The following is a 17868-nucleotide window of genomic DNA, read 5'->3' on the forward strand; positions in this document are numbered from 1 at the left end:
ACCGTTCTATTGATGCATTCTATTTTCAAACTTATTCATTTATGTACCAGTAGTTAGAAGTAGGAAAGATCTAACAGAAACCAGAAAGTTCATCTACAGCCACACAACACTGGATACGCCCAATCTCATCTGATCTTGGAAACTAAGCAGTATTGGGCCTGGTTAGTACTTGGATGGGAGACCACCTGGGAATGCAAGGTGCTGTAGGTATTTTTATACTGCCAACATCGTTCTGTTGATGTATTCTATTTTCACACTTATTCATTTATGTACCAGTAGTTAGAAGAAGAAAAGTTCTAACAGAAACCACAAAGCTTATCTGCAGCCACACTACTTTGGATATGCCCAATCTCCTCTCATCTTGGAAGCTAAGCAGTGTTGGTCATGGTTTGTATTTGTATGGGAGACCACCTGGGAATGCAAGGTGCTGTAGGTATTTTTATACTGCCAACATCGTTCTGTTGATGTATTCTATTATCAAACTTTTTCATTTATTTACCAGTAGTTAGAAGTAGGAAAGATCTAACAGAAACCATAAAGCTCATCTACAGGCACACAACACTGGATGCACCCAATCTCATCTGATCTTGGAAACTAAGCAGTATTGGGCCTGGTTAGTACTTGGATGGGAGACCACCTGGGAATACAAAGTGATGTAGGTGTTTTTATACTGCAAACACCGTTCTGTTGATGCATACCATTTTCAAACTTATTCATTTATGTACCAGTAGTTAGAAGTAGAAAAGTTCTAACAGCAACCACAAAGCAAATCTACAGCCACACCACGCTGGATATACCCAATCTCATCTGATCTTTGAAGCTAAGCAGTGTTGGGCCTGTTTAGTACTTGGATGGGAGACCACCTGGGAGTACAAGGTGATGTAGGTATTTTCATACTGCCAACACCGTTCTGTTGATGCATTCCATTTTCAAACTTATTCATTTATGTACCAGTAGTTAGAAGTAGAAAAGTTCTAACAGAAACCACAAAGCTCATCTACAGCCACACCACACTGGATACGCCCAATCTCATCTGATCTTGGAAGTTAAGCAGTGTTGGGCCTGGTTAGTACTTGTTAGGGAGACCACCGGTGAATACAAGGTGCTGTAGGTATTTTTATACTGCCAACACCGTTCTGTTGATGCATTTCATTTTCAAACTTATTCATTTATGTACCAGTAGTTAGAAGTAGGAAAGATCTAACAGAAGCCACAAAGCTCATCTACACCCACACCACGCTGGATATGCCCAAACTCATCTGAACTTGGAAGCTAAGCAGTGTTGTGCCTGGTTAGTGCTTGTTAGGGAGACCACCGGTGAATACAAGGTGCTGTAGGTATTTTTATACTGCCAACACCGTTCTGTTGATGCATTCCATTTTCAAACTTATTCATTTATGTACCAGTAGTTAGAAGTAGAAAAGTTCTAACAGCAACCACAAAGCTCATCTACAGCCACACCACACTGGATATACCCAATCTCATCTGATCTTTGAAATTAAGCAGTGTTGGGCCTGGTTAGTACTTGCATGGGAGACCACCGGTGAATACAAGGTGCTGTAGGTATTTTATACTGCCAACACCGTTCTGTTGATGCATTCCATATTCAAACTTATTCATTTATGTACCAGTAGTTAGAAGTAGAAAAGTTCTAACAGAAACCACAAAACTTATCTGCAGCCACACTACACTGGATATGCCCAATCTCCTCTCATCTTGGAAGCTAAGCAGTGTTGGTCATGGTTTGTATTTGTATGGGAGACCACCTGGGAATGCAAGGTGCTGTAGGTATTTTTATACTGCCAACATCGTTCTGTTGATGTATTCTATTATCAAACTTTTTCATTTATTTACCAGTAGTTAGAAGTAGGAAAGATCTAACAGAAACCACAAAGCTCATCTACAGGCACACAATACTGGATGCACCCAATCTCATCTGATCTTGGAAACTAAGCAGTATTGGGCCTGGTTAGTACTTGGATGGGAGACCACCTGGGAATACAAAGTGATGTAGGTGTTTTTATACTGCAAACACCGTTCTGTTGATGCATACCATTTTCAAACTTATTCATTTATGTACCAGTAGTTAGAAGTAGAAAAGTTCTAACAGCAACCACAAAGCTAATCTACAGCCACACCAAGCTGGATATACCCAATCTCATCTGATCTTTGAAGCTAAGCAGTGTAGGGCCTGTTTAGTACTTGGATGGGAGACCACCTGGGAGTACAAGGTGATGTAGGTATTTTCATACTGCCAACACCGTTCTGTTGATGCATTCCATTTTCAAACTTATTCATTTATGTACCAGTAGTTAGAAGTAGAAAAGTTCTAACAGAAACCACAAAGCTCATCTACAGCCACACCACACTGGATACGCCCAATCTCATCTGATCTTGGAAGCTAAGCAGTGTTTGGCCTGATTAGTACTTGGATGGGAGACCACCTTGGAATACAAAGTGCTGTAGGTATTTTTATACTGCCAACACCGTTCTGTTGATGCATTCTATTTTCAAACTTATTCATTTATGTACCAGTAGTTAGAAGTAGGAAAGATCTAACAGAAACCAGAAAGTTCATCTACAGCCACACAACACTGGATACGCCCAATCTCATCTGATCTTATAAACTAAGCAGTATTGGGCCTGGTTAGTACTTGGATGGGAGACCACCTGGGAATACAAAGTGCTGTAGGTGTTTTTATACTGCCAACACCGTTCTGTTGATGCATACCATTTTTAAACTTATTCATTTATGTACCAGTAGTTAGAAGTAGAAAAGTTCTAACAGCAACCACAAAGCTAATCTACAGCCACGCCACGCTGGATATACCTAATCTCATCTGATCTTTGAAGCTAAGCAGTGTTGGGTCTGTTTAGTACTTGGATGGGAGACAACCTGGGAGTACAAGGTGCTGTAGGTATTTTTATACTGCCAACACCGTTCTGTTGATGCATTCCATTTTCAAACTTATTCATTTATGTACCAGTAGTTAGAAGTAGAAAAGTTCTAACAGAAACCAAAAAGCTCATCTACAGCCGCACCACACTTTATACACACAATCTCATCTGATCTTGGAAGCTAAGCAGTGTTGGGCCTGGTTAGTACTTGAATTTGAGACCACCTGGGAGTACAATGTGCTGTAGGTATTTTTATACTGCCAACACCGTTCTGTTGATGCATTCCATTTTCAAACTCTTTCATAAATTTACCAGTAGTTAGAAGTAGAAAAGTTCTAAAAGCAACCACAAAGCTCATCTACAGCCACACCACGCTGGATATACTCAATCTGATCTGATCTTTGAAGCTATGCAGTGTTGGGCCTGGTTAGTACTTAGATGGGAGACCACCTGGGAGTACAAGGTGCTGTAGGTATTTTTATACTGCCAACACCGTTCTGTTGATGCATTCCATTTTCAAACTTATTCATTTATTTACCAGTAGTTAGAAGTAGAAAAGTTCTAACAGAAACCACAAAGCTCATCTACAGCCACACCACGTTGGATACGACCAATCTGATCTGACCTTGGAAGCTAAGCAGTGTTTGGCCTGATTAGTACTTGGATGGGAGACCACCTTGGAATACAAGGTGCTGTAGGTATTTTTATACTGCCAACACCGTTCTGTTGATGCATTCTATTTTCAAACTTATTCATTTATGTACCAGTAGTTAGAAGTAGGAAAGATCTAACAGAAACCAGAAAGTTCATCTACAGCCACACAACACTGGATACGCCCAATCTCATCTGATCTTATAAACTAAGCAGTATTGGGCCTGGTTAGTACTTGGATGGGAGACCACCTGGGAATACAAAGTGCTGTAGGTGTTTTTATACTGCCAACACCGTTCTGTTGATGCATACCATTTTCAAACTTATTCATTTATGTACCAGTAGTTAGAAGTAGAAAAGTTCTAACAGCAACCACAAAGCTAATCAACAGCCACGCCACGCTGGATATACCTAATCTCATCTGATTTTTGAAGCTAAGCAGTGTTGGGTCTGTTTAGTACTTGGATGGGAGATCACCTGGGAGTACAATGTGCTGTAGGTATTTTTATACTGCCAACACCGTTCTGTTGATGCATTCCATTTTCAAACTTATTCATTTATGTACCAGTAGTTAGAAGTAGAAAAGTTCTAACAGAAACCAAAAAGCTCATCTACAGCCACACCACACTTTATACACACAATCTCATCTGATCTTGGAAGCTAAGCAGTGTTGGGCCTGGTTAGTACTTGAATGGGAGACCACCTGGGAGTACAATGTGCTGTAGGTATTTTTATACTGCCAACACCGTTCTGTTGATGCATTCCATTTTCAAACTCTTTCATAAATTTACCAGTAGTTAGAAGTAGAAAAGTTCTAACAGCAACCACAAAGCTCATCTACAGCCACACCACGCTGGATATACTCAATCTGATCTGATCTTTGAAGCTAAGCAGTGTTGGGCCTGGTTAGTACTTGGATGGGAGACCACCTGGGAGTACAAGGTGCTGTAGGTATTTTTATACTGCCAACACCGTTCTATTGATGCATTCTATTTTCAAACTTATTCATTTATGTACCAGTAGTTAGAAGTAGGAAAGATCTAACAGAAACCAGAAAGTTCATCTACAGCCACACAACACTGGATACGCCCAATCTCATCTGATCTTGGAAACTAAGCAGTATTGGGCCTGGTTAGTACTTGGATGGGAGACCACCTGGGAATGCAAGGTGCTGTAGGTATTTTTATACTGCCAACATCGTTCTGTTGATGTATTCTATTTTCACACTTATTCATTTATGTACCAGTAGTTAGAAGAAGAAAAGTTCTAACAGAAACCACAAAGCTTATCTGCAGCCACACTACTTTGGATATGCCCAATCTCCTCTCATCTTGGAAGCTAAGCAGTGTTGGTCATGGTTTGTATTTGTATGGGAGACCACCTGGGAATGCAAGGTGCTGTAGGTATTTTTATACTGCCAACATCGTTCTGTTGATGTATTCTATTATCAAACTTTTTCATTTATTTACCAGTAGTTAGAAGTAGGAAAGATCTAACAGAAACCATAAAGCTCATCTACAGGCACACAACACTGGATGCACCCAATCTCATCTGATCTTGGAAACTAAGCAGTATTGGGCCTGGTTAGTACTTGGATGGGAGACCACCTGGGAATACAAAGTGATGTAGGTGTTTTTATACTGCAAACACCGTTCTGTTGATGCATACCATTTTCAAACTTATTCATTTATGTACCAGTAGTTAGAAGTAGAAAAGTTCTAACAGCAACCACAAAGCAAATCTACAGCCACACCACGCTGGATATACCCAATCTCATCTGATCTTTGAAGCTAAGCAGTGTTGGGCCTGTTTAGTACTTGGATGGGAGACCACCTGGGAGTACAAGGTGATGTAGGTATTTTCATACTGCCAACACCGTTCTGTTGATGCATTCCATTTTCAAACTTATTCATTTATGTACCAGTAGTTAGAAGTAGAAAAGTTCTAACAGAAACCACAAAGCTCATCTACAGCCACACCACACTGGATACGCCCAATCTCATCTGATCTTGGAAGTTAAGCAGTGTTGGGCCTGGTTAGTACTTGTTAGGGAGACCACCGGTGAATACAAGGTGCTGTAGGTATTTTTATACTGCCAACACCGTTCTGTTGATGCATTTCATTTTCAAACTTATTCATTTATGTACCAGTAGTTAGAAGTAGGAAAGATCTAACAGAAGCCACAAAGCTCATCTACACCCACACCACGCTGTATATGCCCAAACTCATCTGAACTTGGAAGCTAAGCAGTGTTGTGCCTGGTTAGTGCTTGTTAGGGAGACCACCGGTGAATACAAGGTGCTGTAGGTATTTTTATACTGCCAACACCGTTCTGTTGATGCATTCCATTTTCAAACTTATTCATTTATGTACCAGTAGTTAGAAGTAGAAAAGTTCTAACAGCAACCACAAAGCTCATCTACAGCCACACCACACTGGATATACCCAATCTCATCTGATCTTTGAAATTAAGCAGTGTTGGGCCTGGTTAGTACTTGCATGGGAGACCACCTGGGAATACAAGGTGCTGTAGGTATTTTTATACTGCCAACACCGTTCTGTTGATGCATTCCATATTCAAACTTATTCATTTATGTACCAGTAGTTAGAAGTAGAAAAGTTCTAACAGAAACCACAAAGCTTATCTGCAGCCACACTACACTGGATATGCCCAATCTCATCTGTTCTAGGAAGATAAGCAATGTTGGGCCTGGTTAGTACTTGGATGGGAGACCACCTGGGAATACAAGGTGCTGTAGGTAATTTTATACTGCCAACACCGTTCTGTTGATGCATTCCATTTTCAAACTTATTCATTTATGTACCAGTAGTTAGAAGTAGGAAAGATCTAACAGAAACAACAAAGCTCCTCTACAGCCACACAAAACTGGATACGCCCAATCTCATCTGATCTTGGAAACTAAGCAGTATTGGGCCTGGTTAGTACTTGGATGGGAGACCACCTGGGAATACAAAGTGCTGTAGGTGTTTTTATACTGCCAACACCGTTCTGTTGATGCATACCATTTTCAAACTTATTCATTTATGTACCAGTAGTTAGAAGTAGAAAAGTTCTAACAGCAACCACAAAGCTAATCTACAGCCACACCACGCTGGATATACCCAATCTCATCTGATCTTTGAAGCTAAGCAGTGTTGGGTCTGTTTAGTACTTGGATGGGAGACCACCTGGGAGTACAAGGTGCTGTAGGTATTTTTATACTGCCAACACCGTTCTGTTGATGCATTCCATTTTCAAACTTATTCATTTATGTATCAGTAGTTAGAAGTAGAAAAGTTCTAACAGAAACCAAAAAGCTCATCTACAGCCACACCACACTGGATACACACAATCTTATCTGATCTTGGAAGCTAAGCAGTGTTGGGCCTGGTTAGTACTTGAATGGGAGACCACCTGGGAGTACAAGGTGCTGTAGGTATTTTTATACTGCCAACACCGTTCTGTTGATGCATTCCATTTTCAAACTCTATCATAAATTTACCAGTAGTTAGAAGTAGAAAAGTTCTAACAGAAACCACAAAGCTCATCTACAGCCACACCACACTGGATATGCCCAATCTCAACTGATCTTGGAAGCCAAGCAGTGTTGGGCCTGGTTAGTACTTGGATGGTATACCACCTGGGAGTACAAGGTGCTGTATGTAATTTTATACTGCCAACACCGTTCTGTTGATGCATTCCATTTTCAAACTTATTCATTTATGTACCAGTAGTTAGAAGTAGAAAAGTTCTAACAGCAACCACAAAGCTAATCTGCAGCCACACCACGCTGGATATACCCAATCTCACCTGATCTTTGAAGCTAAGCAGTGTTCGGTCTGTTTAGTACTTGGATGGGAGACCACCTGGGAGTACAAGGTGCTGTAGGTATTTTTATACTGCCAACACCGTTCTGTTGATGCATTCCATTTTCAAATTTATTCATTTATGTACCAGTAGTTAGAAGTAGAAAAGTTCTAACAGAAACAACAAAGCTCGTCTACAGCCACACCACACTGGATACGCACAATCTCATCTGATCTTGGAAGCTAAGCAGTGTTGGGCCTGGTTAGTACTTGAATGGGAGACCACCTGGGAGTACAATGTGCTGTAGGTATTTTTATACTGCCAACACCGTTCTGTTGATGCATTCCATTTTCAAACTCTTTCATAAATTTACCAGTAGTTAGAAGTAGAAAAGTTCTAACAGAAACCACAAAGCTCATCTACAGCCACACCACGCTGGATATACCCAATCTCATCTGATCTTTGAAATTAAGCAGTGTTGGGCCTGGTTAGTACTTGGATGATAGACCACCTGTGAGTACAAGGTGCTGTAGGTATTTTTATACTGCCAACACCGTTCTGTTGATGCATTCCATTTTCAAACTTATTCATTTAGGTACCAGTAGTTAGAAGTAGAAAAGTTCTAACAGAAACCACAAAGCTCATCTACAGCCACACCACACTGGATACACCCAATCTCATCTGATCTTGGAAGCCAAGCAGTGTTGGGCCTAGTTAGTACTTGGATGGTATACCACCTGGGAGTACAAGGTGCTGTAGGTATTTTTATACTGCCAACACCGTTCTGTTGATGCATTCCATTTTCAAACTTATTCATTTATTTACCAGTAGTTAGAAGTAGAAAAGTTCTAACCGAAACCACAATGCTCATCTACAGCCACACACCACGTTGGATACGACCAATCTGATCTGACCTTGGAAGCTAAGCAGTGTTTGGCCTGATTAGTACTTGGATGGGAGACCACCTTGGAATACAAGGTGCTGTAGGTATTTTTATACTGCCAACACCGTTCTGTTGATGCATTCCATATTCAAACTTATTCATTTATGTACCAGTAGTTAGAAGTAGAAAAGTTCTAACAGAAACCACAAAGCTTATCTGCAGCCACACTACACTGGATATGCCCAATCTCATCTGTTCTAGGAAGATAAGCAATGTTGGGCCTGGTTAGTACTTGGATGGGAGACCACCTGGGAATACAAGGTGCTGTAGGTAATTTTATACTGCCAACACCGTTCTGTTGATGCATTCCATTTTCAAATTTATTCATTTATGTACCAGTAGTTAGAAGTAGAAAAGTTCTAACAGAAACAACAAAGCTCGTCTACAGCCACACCACACTGGATACGCACAATCTCATCTGATCTTGGAAGCTAAGCAGTGTTGGGCCTGGTTAGTACTTGAATGAGAGACCACCTGGGAGTACAATGTGCTGTAGGTATTTTTATACTGCCAACACCGTTCTGTTGATGCATTCCATTTTCAAACTCTTTCATAAATTTACCAGTAGTTAGAAGTAGAAAAGTTCTAACAGAAACCACAAAGCTCATCTACAGCCACACCACGCTGGATATACCCAATCTCATCTGATCTTTGAAATTAAGCAGTGTTGGGCCTGGTTAGTACTTGGATGATAGACCACCTGTGAGTACAAGGTGCTGTAGGTATTTTTATACTGCCAACACCGTTCTGTTGATGCATTCCATTTTCAAACTTATTCATTTAGGTACCAGTAGTTAGAAGTAGAAAAGTTCTAACAGAAACCACAAAGCTCATCTACAGCCACACCACACTGGATACACCCAATCTCATCTGATCTTGGAAGCCAAGCAGTGTTGGGCCTAGTTAGTACTTGGATGGTATACCACCTGGGAGTACAAGGTGCTGTAGGTATTTTTATACTGCCAACACCGTTCTGTTGATGCATTCCATTTTCAAACTTATTCATTTATTTACCAGTAGTTAGAAGTAGAAAAGTTCTAACAGAAACCACAATGCTCATCTACAGCCACACCACGTTGGATACGACCAATCTGATCTGACCTTGGAAGCTAAGCAGTGTTTGGCCTGATTAGTACTTGGATGGGAGACCACCTTGGAATACAAGGTGCTGTAAGTATTTTTATACTGCCAACACCGTTCTGTTGATGCATTCTATTTTCAAACTTATTCATTTATGTACCAGTAGTTAGAAGTAGGAAAGATCTAACAGAAACCAGAAAGTTCATCTACAGCCACACAACACTGGATACGCCCAATCTCACCTGATCTTATAAACTAAGCAGTATTGGGCCTGGTTAGTACTTGGATGGGAGACCACCTGGGAATACAAAGTGCTTTAGGTGTTTTTATACTGCCAACACCGTTCTGTTGATGCATACCATTTTCAAACTTATTCATTTATGTACCAGTAGTTAGAAGTAGAAAAGTTCTAACAGCAACCACAAAGCTAATCTACAGCCACGCCACGCTGGATATACCTAATCTCATCTGATCTTTGAAGATAAGCAGTGTTGGGTCTGTTTAGTACTTGGATGGGAGACCACCTGGGAGTACAAGGTGCTGTAGGTATTTTTATACTGCCAACATCGTTCTGTTGATGCATTCCATTTTCAAACTTATTCATTTATGTACCAGTAGTTAGAAGTAGAAAAGTTCTAACAGAAACCAAAAAGCTCATCTACAGCCGCACCACACTTTATACACACAATCTCATCTGATCTTGGAAGCTAAGCAGTGTTGGGCCTGGTTAGTACTTGAATGGGAGACCACCTGGGAGTACAATGTGCTGTAGGTATTTTTATACTGCCAACACCGTTCTGTTGATGCATTCCATTTTCAAACTCTTTCATAAATTTACCAGTAGTTAGAAGTAGAAAAGTTCTAACAGCAACCACAAAGCTCATCTACAGCCACACCACGCTGGATATACTCAATTTGATCTGATCTTTGAAGCTAAGCAGTGTTGGGCCTGGTTAGTACTTAGATGGGAGACCACCTGGGAGTATAAGGTGCTGTAGGTATTTTTATACTGCCAACACCGTTCTGTTGATGCATTCCATTTTCAAACTTATTCATTTATTTACCAGTAGTTAGAAGTAGAAAAGTTCTAACATAAACCTCAATGCTCATCTACAGCCACACCACGTTGGATACGACCAATCTGATCTGACCTCGGAAGCTAAGCAGTGTTTGGCCTGATTAGTACTTGGATGGGAGACCACCTTGGAATACAAGGTGCTGTAGGTATTTTTATACTGCCAACACCGTTCTGTTGATGCATTCTATTTTCAAACTTATTCATTTATGTACCAGTAGTTAGAAGTAGGAAAGATCTAACAGAAACCAGAAAGTTCATCTACAGCCACACAACACTGGATACGCCCAATCTCATCTGATCTTATAAACTAAGCAGTATTGGGCCTGGTTAGTATTTGGATGGGAGACCACCTGGGAATACAAAGTGCTGTAGGTGTTTTTATACTGCCAACACCGTTCTGTTGATGCATTCCATTTTCAAACTCTTTCATAAATTTACCAGTAGTTAGAAGTAGAAAAGTTCTAACAGAAACCACAAAGCTCATCTACAGCCACACCACGCTGGATATACCCAATCTCATCTGATCTTTGAAATTAAGCAGTGTTGGGCCTGGTTAGTACTTGGATGATAGACCACCTGTGAGTACAAGGTGCTGTAGGTATTTTTATACTGCCAACACCGTTCTGTTGATGCATTCCATTTTCAAACTTATTCATTTAGGTACCAGTAGTTAGAAGTAGAAAAGTTCTAACAGAAACCACAAAGCTCATCTACAGCCACACCACACTGGATACACCCAATCTCATCTGATCTTGGAAGCCAAGCAGTGTTGGGCCTAGTTAGTACTTGGATGGTATACCACCTGGGAGTACAAGGTGCTGTAGGTATTTTTATACTGCCAACACCGTTCTGTTGATGCATTCCATTTTCAAACTTATTCATTTATTTACCAGTAGTTAGAAGTAGAAAAGTTCTAACCGAAACCACAATGCTCATCTACAGCCACACACCACGTTGGATACGACCAATCTGATCTGACCTTGGAAGCTAAGCAGTGTTTGGCCTGATTAGTACTTGGATGGGAGACCACCTTGGAATACAAGGTGCTGTAGGTATTTTTATACTGCCAACACCGTTCTGTTGATGCATTCCATATTCAAACTTATTCATTTATGTACCAGTAGTTAGAAGTAGAAAAGTTCTAACAGAAACCACAAAGCTTATCTGCAGCCACACTACACTGGATATGCCCAATCTCATCTGTTCTAGGAAGATAAGCAATGTTGGGCCTGGTTAGTACTTGGATGGGAGACCACCTGGGAATACAAGGTGCTGTAGGTAATTTTATACTGCCAACACCGTTCTGTTGATGCATTCCATTTTCAAACTTATTCATTTATGTACCAGTAGTTAGAAGTAGGAAAGATCTAACAGAAACAACAAAGCACCTCTACAGCCACACAAAACTGGATACGCCCAATCTCATCTGATCTTGGAAACTAAGCAGTATTGGGCCTGGTTAGTACTTGGATGGGAGACCACCTGGGAATACAAAGTGCTGTAGGTGTTTTTATACTGCCAACACCGTTCTGTTGATGCATACCATTTTCAAACTTATTCATTTATGTACCAGTAGTTAGAAGTAGAAAAGTTCTAACAGCAACCACAAAGCTAATCTACAGCCACACCACGCTGGATATACCCAATCTCATCTGATCTTTGAAGCTAAGCAGTGTTGGGTCTGTTTAGTACTTGGATGGGAGACCACCTGGGAGTACAAGGTGCTGTAGGTATTTTTATACTGCCAACACCGTTCTGTTGATGCATTCCATTTTCAAACTTATTCATTTATGTATCAGTAGTTAGAAGTAGAAAAGTTCTAACAGAAACCAAAAAGCTAATCTACAGCCACACCACACTGGATACACACAATCTCATCTGATCTTGGAAGCTAAGCAGTGTTGGGCCTGGTTAGTACTTGAATGGGAGACCACCTGGGAGTACAAGGTGCTGTAGGTATTTTTATACTGCCAACACCGTTCTGTTGATGCATTCCATTTTCAAACTCTTTCATAAATTTACCAGTAGTTAGAAGTAGAAAAGTTCTAACAGAAACCACAAAGCTCATCTACAGCCACACCACACTGGATATGCCCAATCTCAACTGATCTTGGAAGCCAAGCAGTGTTGGGCCTGGTTAGTACTTGGATGGTATACCACCTGGGAGTACAAGGTGCTGTATGTAATTTTATACTGCCAACACCGTTCTGTTGATGCATTCCATTTTCAAACTTATTCATTTATGTACCAGTAGTTAGAAGTAGAAAAGTTCTAACAGCAACCACAAAGCTAATCTGCAGCCACACCACGCTGGATATACCCAATCTCATCTGATCTTTGAAGCTAAGCAGTGTTCGGTCTGTTTAGTACTTGGATGGGAGACCACCTGGGAGTACAAGGTGCTGTAGGTATTTTTATACTGCCAACACCGTTCTGTTGATGCATTCCATTTTCAAATTTATTCATTTATGTACCAGTAGTTAGAAGTAGAAAAGTTCTAACAGAAACAACAAAGCTCGTCTACAGCCACACCACACTGGATACGCACAATCTCATCTGATCTTGGAAGCTAAGCAGTGTTGGGCCTGGTTAGTACTTGAATGAGAGACCACCTGGGAGTACAATGTGCTGTAGGTATTTTTATACTGCCAACACCGTTCTGTTGATGCATTCCATTTTCAAACTCTTTCATAAATTTACCAGTAGTTAGAAGTAGAAAAGTTCTAACAGAAACCACAAAGCTCATCTACAGCCACACCACGCTGGATATACCCAATCTCATCTGATCTTTGAAATTAAGCAGTGTTGGGCCTGGTTAGTACTTGGATGATAGACCACCTGTGAGTACAAGGTGCTGTAGGTATTTTTATACTGCCAACACCGTTCTGTTGATGCATTCCATTTTCAAACTTATTCATTTAGGTACCAGTAGTTAGAAGTAGAAAAGTTCTAACAGAAACCACAAAGCTCATCTACAGCCACACCACACTGGATACACCCAATCTCATCTGATCTTGGAAGCCAAGCAGTGTTGGGCCTAGTTAGTACTTGGATGGTATACCACCTGGGAGTACAAGGTGCTGTAGGTATTTTTATACTGCCAACACCGTTCTGTTGATGCATTCCATTTTCAAACTTATTCATTTATTTACCAGTAGTTAGAAGTAGAAAAGTTCTAACAGAAACCACAATGCTCATCTACAGCCACACCACGTTGGATACGACCAATCTGATCTGACCTTGGAAGCTAAGCAGTGTTTGGCCTGATTAGTACTTGGATGGGAGACCACCTTGGAATACAAGGTGCTGTAGGTATTTTTATACTGCCAACACCGTTCTGTTGATGCATTCTATTTTCAAACTTATTCATTTATGTACCAGTAGTTAGAAGTAGGAAAGATCTAACAGAAACCAGAAAGTTCATCTACAGCCACACAACACTGGATACGCCCAATCTCACCTGATCTTATAAACTAAGCAGTATTGGGCCTGGTTAGTACTTGGATGGGAGACCACCTGGGAATACAAAGTGCTTTAGGTGTTTTTATACTGCCAACACCGTTCTGTTGATGCATACCATTTTCAAACTTATTCATTTATGTACCAGTAGTTAGAAGTAGAAAAGTTCTAACAGCAACCACAAAGCTAATCTACAGCCACGCCACGCTGGATATACCTAATCTCATCTGATCTTTGAAGATAAGCAGTGTTGGGTCTGTTTAGTACTTGGATGGGAGACCACCTGGGAGTACAAGGTGCTGTAGGTATTTTTATACTGCCAACATCGTTCTGTTGATGCATTCCATTTTCAAACTTATTCATTTATGTACCAGTAGTTAGAAGTAGAAAAGTTCTAACAGAAACCAAAAAGCTCATCTACAGCCGCACCACACTTTATACACACAATCTCATCTGATCTTGGAAGCTAAGCAGTGTTGGGCCTGGTTAGTACTTGAATGGGAGACCACCTGGGAGTACAATGTGCTGTAGGTATTTTTATACTGCCAACACCGTTCTGTTGATGCATTCCATTTTCAAACTCTTTCATAAATTTACCAGTAGTTAGAAGTAGAAAAGTTCTAACAGCAACCACAAAGCTCATCTACAGCCACACCACGCTGGATATATTCAATTTGATCTGATCTTTGAAGCTAAGCAGTGTTGGGCCTGGTTAGTACTTAGATGGGAGACCACCTGGGAGTATAAGGTGCTGTAGGTATTTTTATACTGCCAACACCGTTCTGTTGATGCATTCCATTTTCAAACTTATTCATTTATTTACCAGTAGTTAGAAGTAGAAAAGTTCTAACATAAACCTCAATGCTCATCTACAGCCACACCACGTTGGATACGACCAATCTGATCTGACCTCGGAAGCTAAGCAGTGTTTGGCCTGATTAGTACTTGGATGGGAGACCACCTTGGAATACAAGGTGCTGTAGGTATTTTTATACTGCCAACACCGTTCTGTTGATGCATTCTATTTTCAAACTTATTCATTTATGTACCAGTAGTTAGAAGTAGGAAAGATCTAACAGAAACCAGAAAGTTCATCTACAGCCACACAACACTGGATACGCCCAATCTCATCTGATCTTATAAACTAAGCAGTATTGGGCCTGGTTAGTATTTGGATGGGAGACCACCTGGGAATACAAAGTGCTGTAGGTGTTTTTATACTGCCAACACCGTTCTGTTGATGCATTCCATTTTCAAACTCTTTCATAAATTTACCAGTAGTTAGAAGTAGAAAAGTTCTAACAGCAACCACAAAGCTCATCTACAGCCACACCACGCTGGATATACTCAATCTGATCTGACCTTTGAAGCTAAGCAGTGTTGGGCCTGGTTAGTACTTGGTTGGGAGACCACCTGGGAGTACAAGGTGCTGTAGGTATTTTTATACTGCCAACACCGTTCTATTGATGCATTCTATTTTCAAACTTATTCATTTATGTACCAGTAGTTAGAAGTAGGAAAGATCTAACAGAAACCAGAAAGTTCATATACAGCCACACAACACTGGATACGCCCAATCTCATCTGATCTTGGAAACTAAGCAGTATTGGGCCTGGTTAGTACTTGGATGGGAGACCACCTGGGAATGCAAGGTGCTGTAGGTATTTTTATACTGCCAACATCGTTCTGTTGATGTATTCTATTTTCAAACTTATTCATTAATGTACCAGTAGTTAGAAGAAGAAAAGTTCTAACAGAAACCACAAAGCTCATCTACAGCCACACCACACTGTATACGCCCAATATCATATCTCATCTGAACTTGGAAGCTAAGTAGTGTTGGGCCTGGTTAGTACTTGTGTGGGTGACCACCTGGGAATACAAGGTGCTGTAGGTATTTTTATACTGCCAACACCGTTCTGTTGATGCATTCCATTTTCAAACTTATTCATTTATGTACCAGTAGTTAGAAGTAGAAAAGTTCTAACAGAAACCTCAAAGCTCATCTACAGCCACACCACGCTGGATACGCCCAAATTCATCTGATCTTGCAAGCTAAGCAGTGTTGGGTCTGGTTAGTACTTGGATGGGAGACCACCTGGGAATGCAAGGTGCTGTAGGTATTTTTATACTGCCAACACAGTTCTGTTGATGCATTCCATTTTCAAACTTATTCATTTATGTACCAGTAGTTAGAAGTAGAAAAGTTCTAACAGAAACCACAAAGCTCATGTACAGCCTCACCACACTGGATACACCCAATCTCATCTGATCTTGGAAGCTAAGCAGTGTTGGGCCTGGTTAGTACTTAGATGGGAAACCACCTGGGAGTACAAGGTGATGTAGGTATATTCATACTGCCAACACTGTTCTGTTGATGCATTCCATTTTCAAACTTATTCATTTATGTACCAGTAGTTAGAAGTAGAAAAGTTCTACCAGAAACCACAAAGCTCATCTACAGCCACACCACACTGTATATGCCCAATCTCATCTGATCTTGGAAACTAAGTAGTGTTGGGCCTGTTTAATGCTTGGGTGGGAGACCACCTGGAAATACAAGGTGCTGTAGGTATTTTTATACTGCCAACACCGTTCTGTTGATGCATTCCATTTTCAAACATTCATTTATGTACCAGTAGTTAGAAGTAGAAAAGATCTAACAGAAGCCACAAAGCTCATCTACACCCACACCACGCTGGATATGCCCAAACTCATCTGAACTTGGAAGCTAAGCAGTGTTGGGCCTGGTTAGTACTTGTTAGGGAGACCACCGGTGAATACAAGGTGCTGTAGGTATTTTTATACTGCCAACACCGTTCTGTTGATGCATTCCATTTTCAAACTTATTCATTTATGTACCAGTAGTTTAGAAGTAGAAAAGATCTAACAGAAGCCACAAAGCTCATCTACACCCACACTACGCTGGATATGCCCAAACTCATCTGAACTTGGAAGCTACGCAGTGTTGGGCCTGGTTAGTACTTGTTAGGGAGACCACCTGGGAGTACAAGGTGCTGTAGGTATTTTTATACTGCCAACACCGTTCTGTTGATGCATTCCATTTTCAAACGTATTCATTTATGTACCAGTAGTTAGAAGTAGAAAAGTTCTAACAGAAACCAAAAAGCTCATCTACAGCCACACCATACTTTATACACACAATCTCATCTGATCTTGGAAGCTAAGCAGTGTTGGGCCTGGTTAGTACTTCAATGGGAGACCACCTGGGAGTACAATGTGCTGTAGGTATTTTTATACTGCCAACACCGTTCTGTTGATGCATTCCATTTTCAAACTCTTTCATAAATTTACCAGTAGTTAGAAGTAGAAAAGTTCTAACAGCAACCACAAAGCTCATCTACAGCCACACCACGCTGGATATACTCAATCTGATCTGATCTTTGACGCTAAGCAGTGTTGGGCCTGGTTAGTACTTAGATGGGAGACCACCTGGGAGTACAAGGTGCTGTAGGTATTTTTATACTGCCAACACCGTTCTGTTGATGAATTCCATTTTCAAACTTATTCATTTATTTACCAGTAGTTAGAAGTAGAAAAGTTCTAACAGAAACCACAATGCTCATCTACAGCCACACTACACTGGATACGCCCAATCTCATCTGATCTTGGAAACTAAGCAGTATTGGGCCTGGTTAGTACTTGGATGGGAGACCACCTGGGAATGCAAGGTACTGTAGGTATTTTCATACTGCCAACATCGTTCTGTTGATCTATTCTATTTTCAAACTTATTCATTTATGTACCAGTAGTTAGAAGAAGAAAAGTTCTAACAGAAACCACAAAGCTCATCTACAGCCACACCACACTGTATACGCCCAATATCATATCTCATCTGAACTTGGAAGCTAAGTAGTGTTGGGCCTAGTTAGTACTTGTGTGGGAGACCACCTGGGAATACAAGGTGCTGTAGGTATTTTTATACTGCCA

At 40.7% G+C, this 17868-nt stretch overlaps 6 non-coding genes and 64 pseudogenes across 6 annotated transcripts; all 70 read left to right on the forward strand.

The window, feature by feature from the left end:
• The first annotated feature begins 91 nt into the window (after positions 1 to 91).
• LOC134961638 (5S ribosomal RNA) lies at positions 92 to 210 on the forward strand (annotated as a pseudogene).
• A 333-nt stretch (positions 211 to 543) lies between these two features.
• Positions 544 to 662, forward strand: LOC134964462 (5S ribosomal RNA; annotated as a pseudogene).
• Positions 663 to 769: 107 nt separating this feature from the next.
• LOC134960881 (5S ribosomal RNA) lies at positions 770 to 888 on the forward strand (annotated as a pseudogene).
• A 107-nt stretch (positions 889 to 995) lies between these two features.
• On the forward strand, positions 996 to 1114 carry LOC134960335 (5S ribosomal RNA; annotated as a pseudogene).
• A 333-nt stretch (positions 1115 to 1447) lies between these two features.
• LOC134960366 (5S ribosomal RNA) lies at positions 1448 to 1566 on the forward strand (annotated as a pseudogene).
• Positions 1567 to 1898: 332 nt separating this feature from the next.
• On the forward strand, positions 1899 to 2017 carry LOC134963567 (5S ribosomal RNA; annotated as a pseudogene).
• A 107-nt stretch (positions 2018 to 2124) lies between these two features.
• On the forward strand, positions 2125 to 2243 carry LOC134962408 (5S ribosomal RNA; annotated as a pseudogene).
• Positions 2244 to 2350: 107 nt separating this feature from the next.
• Positions 2351 to 2469, forward strand: LOC134960952 (5S ribosomal RNA; annotated as a pseudogene).
• A 107-nt stretch (positions 2470 to 2576) lies between these two features.
• Positions 2577 to 2695, forward strand: LOC134964909 (5S ribosomal RNA; annotated as a pseudogene).
• Positions 2696 to 2802: 107 nt separating this feature from the next.
• On the forward strand, positions 2803 to 2921 carry LOC134963182 (5S ribosomal RNA; annotated as a pseudogene).
• Positions 2922 to 3028: 107 nt separating this feature from the next.
• On the forward strand, positions 3029 to 3147 carry LOC134964935 (5S ribosomal RNA; annotated as a pseudogene).
• Positions 3148 to 3254: 107 nt separating this feature from the next.
• LOC134963424 (5S ribosomal RNA) lies at positions 3255 to 3373 on the forward strand (annotated as a pseudogene).
• A 107-nt stretch (positions 3374 to 3480) lies between these two features.
• On the forward strand, positions 3481 to 3599 carry LOC134963794 (5S ribosomal RNA; annotated as a pseudogene).
• Positions 3600 to 3706: 107 nt separating this feature from the next.
• Positions 3707 to 3825, forward strand: LOC134964911 (5S ribosomal RNA; annotated as a pseudogene).
• A 107-nt stretch (positions 3826 to 3932) lies between these two features.
• On the forward strand, positions 3933 to 4051 carry LOC134964620 (5S ribosomal RNA; annotated as a pseudogene).
• Positions 4052 to 4158: 107 nt separating this feature from the next.
• On the forward strand, positions 4159 to 4277 carry LOC134961002 (5S ribosomal RNA; annotated as a pseudogene).
• Positions 4278 to 4384: 107 nt separating this feature from the next.
• On the forward strand, positions 4385 to 4503 carry LOC134961475 (5S ribosomal RNA; annotated as a pseudogene).
• Positions 4504 to 4610: 107 nt separating this feature from the next.
• Positions 4611 to 4729, forward strand: LOC134961639 (5S ribosomal RNA; annotated as a pseudogene).
• A 333-nt stretch (positions 4730 to 5062) lies between these two features.
• Positions 5063 to 5181, forward strand: LOC134964463 (5S ribosomal RNA; annotated as a pseudogene).
• A 107-nt stretch (positions 5182 to 5288) lies between these two features.
• LOC134960883 (5S ribosomal RNA) lies at positions 5289 to 5407 on the forward strand (annotated as a pseudogene).
• Positions 5408 to 5514: 107 nt separating this feature from the next.
• Positions 5515 to 5633, forward strand: LOC134960336 (5S ribosomal RNA; annotated as a pseudogene).
• A 333-nt stretch (positions 5634 to 5966) lies between these two features.
• On the forward strand, positions 5967 to 6085 carry LOC134963271 (5S ribosomal RNA). The gene has a single exon (XR_010188108.1). It is a non-coding gene; the product is annotated as a 5S ribosomal RNA (ribosomal RNA).
• A 107-nt stretch (positions 6086 to 6192) lies between these two features.
• On the forward strand, positions 6193 to 6311 carry LOC134962904 (5S ribosomal RNA; annotated as a pseudogene).
• A 107-nt stretch (positions 6312 to 6418) lies between these two features.
• Positions 6419 to 6537, forward strand: LOC134963812 (5S ribosomal RNA; annotated as a pseudogene).
• A 107-nt stretch (positions 6538 to 6644) lies between these two features.
• On the forward strand, positions 6645 to 6763 carry LOC134960568 (5S ribosomal RNA; annotated as a pseudogene).
• Positions 6764 to 6870: 107 nt separating this feature from the next.
• Positions 6871 to 6989, forward strand: LOC134959939 (5S ribosomal RNA; annotated as a pseudogene).
• Positions 6990 to 7096: 107 nt separating this feature from the next.
• Positions 7097 to 7215, forward strand: LOC134962448 (5S ribosomal RNA; annotated as a pseudogene).
• A 107-nt stretch (positions 7216 to 7322) lies between these two features.
• LOC134964128 (5S ribosomal RNA) lies at positions 7323 to 7441 on the forward strand (annotated as a pseudogene).
• Positions 7442 to 7548: 107 nt separating this feature from the next.
• Positions 7549 to 7667, forward strand: LOC134961069 (5S ribosomal RNA; annotated as a pseudogene).
• Positions 7668 to 7774: 107 nt separating this feature from the next.
• LOC134962018 (5S ribosomal RNA) lies at positions 7775 to 7893 on the forward strand (annotated as a pseudogene).
• A 107-nt stretch (positions 7894 to 8000) lies between these two features.
• LOC134959102 (5S ribosomal RNA) lies at positions 8001 to 8119 on the forward strand. The gene has a single exon (XR_010187179.1). It is a non-coding gene; the product is annotated as a 5S ribosomal RNA (ribosomal RNA).
• Positions 8120 to 8226: 107 nt separating this feature from the next.
• LOC134964425 (5S ribosomal RNA) lies at positions 8227 to 8347 on the forward strand (annotated as a pseudogene).
• Positions 8348 to 8454: 107 nt separating this feature from the next.
• Positions 8455 to 8573, forward strand: LOC134962906 (5S ribosomal RNA; annotated as a pseudogene).
• Positions 8574 to 8680: 107 nt separating this feature from the next.
• LOC134962761 (5S ribosomal RNA) lies at positions 8681 to 8799 on the forward strand (annotated as a pseudogene).
• A 107-nt stretch (positions 8800 to 8906) lies between these two features.
• LOC134962019 (5S ribosomal RNA) lies at positions 8907 to 9025 on the forward strand (annotated as a pseudogene).
• Positions 9026 to 9132: 107 nt separating this feature from the next.
• LOC134959103 (5S ribosomal RNA) lies at positions 9133 to 9251 on the forward strand. The gene has a single exon (XR_010187180.1). It is a non-coding gene; the product is annotated as a 5S ribosomal RNA (ribosomal RNA).
• Positions 9252 to 9358: 107 nt separating this feature from the next.
• Positions 9359 to 9477, forward strand: LOC134964546 (5S ribosomal RNA; annotated as a pseudogene).
• A 333-nt stretch (positions 9478 to 9810) lies between these two features.
• On the forward strand, positions 9811 to 9929 carry LOC134961246 (5S ribosomal RNA; annotated as a pseudogene).
• A 107-nt stretch (positions 9930 to 10036) lies between these two features.
• LOC134961991 (5S ribosomal RNA) lies at positions 10037 to 10155 on the forward strand (annotated as a pseudogene).
• A 107-nt stretch (positions 10156 to 10262) lies between these two features.
• Positions 10263 to 10381, forward strand: LOC134963324 (5S ribosomal RNA; annotated as a pseudogene).
• Positions 10382 to 10488: 107 nt separating this feature from the next.
• LOC134964483 (5S ribosomal RNA) lies at positions 10489 to 10607 on the forward strand (annotated as a pseudogene).
• A 333-nt stretch (positions 10608 to 10940) lies between these two features.
• On the forward strand, positions 10941 to 11059 carry LOC134962021 (5S ribosomal RNA; annotated as a pseudogene).
• A 107-nt stretch (positions 11060 to 11166) lies between these two features.
• LOC134959104 (5S ribosomal RNA) lies at positions 11167 to 11285 on the forward strand. Its single transcript, XR_010187181.1, has one exon. It is a non-coding gene; the product is annotated as a 5S ribosomal RNA (ribosomal RNA).
• A 107-nt stretch (positions 11286 to 11392) lies between these two features.
• On the forward strand, positions 11393 to 11513 carry LOC134964426 (5S ribosomal RNA; annotated as a pseudogene).
• Positions 11514 to 11620: 107 nt separating this feature from the next.
• LOC134962907 (5S ribosomal RNA) lies at positions 11621 to 11739 on the forward strand (annotated as a pseudogene).
• A 107-nt stretch (positions 11740 to 11846) lies between these two features.
• On the forward strand, positions 11847 to 11965 carry LOC134963813 (5S ribosomal RNA; annotated as a pseudogene).
• Positions 11966 to 12072: 107 nt separating this feature from the next.
• On the forward strand, positions 12073 to 12191 carry LOC134960569 (5S ribosomal RNA; annotated as a pseudogene).
• A 107-nt stretch (positions 12192 to 12298) lies between these two features.
• Positions 12299 to 12417, forward strand: LOC134962888 (5S ribosomal RNA). Its single transcript, XR_010188072.1, has one exon. It is a non-coding gene; the product is annotated as a 5S ribosomal RNA (ribosomal RNA).
• Positions 12418 to 12524: 107 nt separating this feature from the next.
• Positions 12525 to 12643, forward strand: LOC134962449 (5S ribosomal RNA; annotated as a pseudogene).
• Positions 12644 to 12750: 107 nt separating this feature from the next.
• On the forward strand, positions 12751 to 12869 carry LOC134963176 (5S ribosomal RNA; annotated as a pseudogene).
• Positions 12870 to 12976: 107 nt separating this feature from the next.
• On the forward strand, positions 12977 to 13095 carry LOC134962763 (5S ribosomal RNA; annotated as a pseudogene).
• A 107-nt stretch (positions 13096 to 13202) lies between these two features.
• On the forward strand, positions 13203 to 13321 carry LOC134962022 (5S ribosomal RNA; annotated as a pseudogene).
• A 107-nt stretch (positions 13322 to 13428) lies between these two features.
• LOC134959106 (5S ribosomal RNA) lies at positions 13429 to 13547 on the forward strand. Its single transcript, XR_010187182.1, has one exon. It is a non-coding gene; the product is annotated as a 5S ribosomal RNA (ribosomal RNA).
• A 107-nt stretch (positions 13548 to 13654) lies between these two features.
• On the forward strand, positions 13655 to 13773 carry LOC134963795 (5S ribosomal RNA; annotated as a pseudogene).
• A 333-nt stretch (positions 13774 to 14106) lies between these two features.
• On the forward strand, positions 14107 to 14225 carry LOC134961247 (5S ribosomal RNA; annotated as a pseudogene).
• A 107-nt stretch (positions 14226 to 14332) lies between these two features.
• Positions 14333 to 14451, forward strand: LOC134961992 (5S ribosomal RNA; annotated as a pseudogene).
• Positions 14452 to 14558: 107 nt separating this feature from the next.
• Positions 14559 to 14677, forward strand: LOC134964140 (5S ribosomal RNA; annotated as a pseudogene).
• A 107-nt stretch (positions 14678 to 14784) lies between these two features.
• On the forward strand, positions 14785 to 14903 carry LOC134964484 (5S ribosomal RNA; annotated as a pseudogene).
• Positions 14904 to 15236: 333 nt separating this feature from the next.
• Positions 15237 to 15355, forward strand: LOC134962457 (5S ribosomal RNA; annotated as a pseudogene).
• Positions 15356 to 15462: 107 nt separating this feature from the next.
• LOC134962801 (5S ribosomal RNA) lies at positions 15463 to 15581 on the forward strand (annotated as a pseudogene).
• A 107-nt stretch (positions 15582 to 15688) lies between these two features.
• On the forward strand, positions 15689 to 15814 carry LOC134962431 (5S ribosomal RNA; annotated as a pseudogene).
• Positions 15815 to 15921: 107 nt separating this feature from the next.
• Positions 15922 to 16040, forward strand: LOC134962279 (5S ribosomal RNA; annotated as a pseudogene).
• Positions 16041 to 16147: 107 nt separating this feature from the next.
• On the forward strand, positions 16148 to 16266 carry LOC134961146 (5S ribosomal RNA; annotated as a pseudogene).
• Positions 16267 to 16373: 107 nt separating this feature from the next.
• On the forward strand, positions 16374 to 16492 carry LOC134962821 (5S ribosomal RNA; annotated as a pseudogene).
• Positions 16493 to 16597: 105 nt separating this feature from the next.
• On the forward strand, positions 16598 to 16716 carry LOC134963883 (5S ribosomal RNA; annotated as a pseudogene).
• Positions 16717 to 16824: 108 nt separating this feature from the next.
• Positions 16825 to 16943, forward strand: LOC134964693 (5S ribosomal RNA; annotated as a pseudogene).
• Positions 16944 to 17050: 107 nt separating this feature from the next.
• On the forward strand, positions 17051 to 17169 carry LOC134962094 (5S ribosomal RNA; annotated as a pseudogene).
• Positions 17170 to 17276: 107 nt separating this feature from the next.
• LOC134962796 (5S ribosomal RNA) lies at positions 17277 to 17395 on the forward strand (annotated as a pseudogene).
• A 107-nt stretch (positions 17396 to 17502) lies between these two features.
• LOC134961540 (5S ribosomal RNA) lies at positions 17503 to 17621 on the forward strand (annotated as a pseudogene).
• A 107-nt stretch (positions 17622 to 17728) lies between these two features.
• LOC134962734 (5S ribosomal RNA) lies at positions 17729 to 17854 on the forward strand (annotated as a pseudogene).
• Positions 17855 to 17868: the final 14 nt, after the last annotated feature.

Source organism: Pseudophryne corroboree, chromosome 9 (genome assembly GCF_028390025.1).
Source record: "Pseudophryne corroboree isolate aPseCor3 chromosome 9, aPseCor3.hap2, whole genome shotgun sequence".
In the NCBI taxonomy this organism is placed as follows: Eukaryota; Metazoa; Chordata; class Amphibia; order Anura; family Myobatrachidae; genus Pseudophryne; species Pseudophryne corroboree.